The sequence below is a fragment of the Priapulus caudatus genome, unplaced genomic scaffold (assembly GCF_000485595.1).
Source record: "Priapulus caudatus unplaced genomic scaffold, Priapulus_caudatus-5.0.1 Scaffold252, whole genome shotgun sequence".
NCBI classification, from domain to species: domain Eukaryota; kingdom Metazoa; phylum Priapulida; class Priapulimorpha; order Priapulimorphida; family Priapulidae; genus Priapulus; species Priapulus caudatus.
In genome coordinates, this window is record NW_014577313.1 from 324,717 (window position 1) to 326,552 (window position 1,836).

The window sequence follows — 1,836 nt, forward strand, 5'->3', positions numbered from 1 at the left end:
TAGGACGGGAATAGAACCTCGGGGATAGTGCTGACCTTCGCCCCTCTCCTCACGCTCGATCGCTGCGTATTGTCAAGGATGGGACATAGAACCATGGTGCATAGTCTGATCTCTTCTCTCCTCACGTCAATGCTGCATATTTGTCAGGATGGGAATATATGGCTTGAATTACCCTTCTCCTCACCGTCAACGCTGCGTATGTCACGGATGGGCAATAGAGGACCACTGGGGAGTAGGGTGCATTTACCCTCTCCTCACGTCAACGCTTGCCGTATCTGTCAGTGGAGATGGCGAATAGAACCATGGGGGATAGTCTTGAGTGTAGCCCCCTCTCCCTCACGTCAACGCTGCGATATGTTGTCAGCGCGATGCCAATAGGCAATAGCAACTCATGGTGATAGGCTGATCTACCCTCCTCCTCACGTCGAACGCTGCCGTATTGTCAGGCATGGGAATAAAACCACGGTGACTAGGCTGATTACCCCTCTCCTCACGTCAACGCTGCGTATTGTCAAGATGGGAATAGAACCCTGGGGATAGGCTGATTCCCCCTCTCCTCACGATCAACGCCTGCGTATTGTCAAGATGGCGAATAGGAACCCACGGTGCATAGGCTGATTACCCCTCTCCTCACGTCAACGCTGCGTATTGCAGGATTGGGAAATAGAACCATGGGTGCGATAGGCTGAAAATTCCCCCTCCTCCTCACAGTCAACGCTGACAGTATCATCAGACTGCGCGGAATCGAACCCATTGCAGATGATTAGGCTGATTCCCCCTCTCCTCACGTCATCAATCTGTGGCGCCTGCGGCCGCGAGTGATTTTCAGCGATAGCGCAATAAACTGGTTCCGTGTTCGGTAAATTATCGCTCCACTGTGCGTGTCGTAGCGCATCGTTAAGTTAGCGACAGGCCGAATAGTGCATATCCTGAATAAACCACCGCATATACTTCTGATGCTCTTTTCATTCAAATATTTTATCATCGTTAGCTGCTGTGATAGTGGGTAGGAACACGCGCCCACTCCTTCTCACCACTGTTCTGTATGCAGTCAAACCTGTGATAGTGGGTAGGAACACGCGCCCACTCCTTCTCACCACTGTTCTGTATGCAGTCAAACCTGTGTGAGTGGGTAGGAACACGCGCCCACTCCTTCTCACCACTGTTCTGTATGCAGTCAAACCTGTGTGAGTGGGTAGGAACACGTACCCACCCCTTCTCACCACTGTTCTGTATATAGTCAAACCTGTGTGAGTGGGTAGGAACACGTACCCACCCCTTCTCACCACTGTTCTGTATATAGTCAAACCTGTGTGAGTGGGTAGGAACACGTACCCACCCCTTCTCACCACTGTTCTGTATATAGTCAAACCTGTGTGAGTGGGTAGGAACACGTACCCACCCCAGATGACTGCATTATCAGATTAGTGGTGAGAAGGAAGTGGGTGCGTGTTCCTACCCTACTAACACCAGGTTTGACTGCATACAGATAACAGTGGTGAGAAGGAGTGGGCGCAAGTGTTCCTACCCACAACAACAAGGTTTGACTGCAGAAGAAAGTGCTGAGAAGGAGTGGCGCCGCGTGTTCCTACCCACTAACGACAGCGTTATTGACTGTCAGACATGATACAGTGGTGAGAAGGGTGGGCACGTGTTCCTACCACTAACAAGGTTGACTGCAATCAGTACAGTAGGTGAGCAGAGAGTGGGGCGCGTGTTCCTACCCACTAAACACAGGTTTGACTGCAGCACGAGATCAGTGGGGAGAAGGATGGTGTGCGTGTCCCTACGCCACCTAACACAGGTTTGACTGGATACAGAACAGTGGTGATAGGA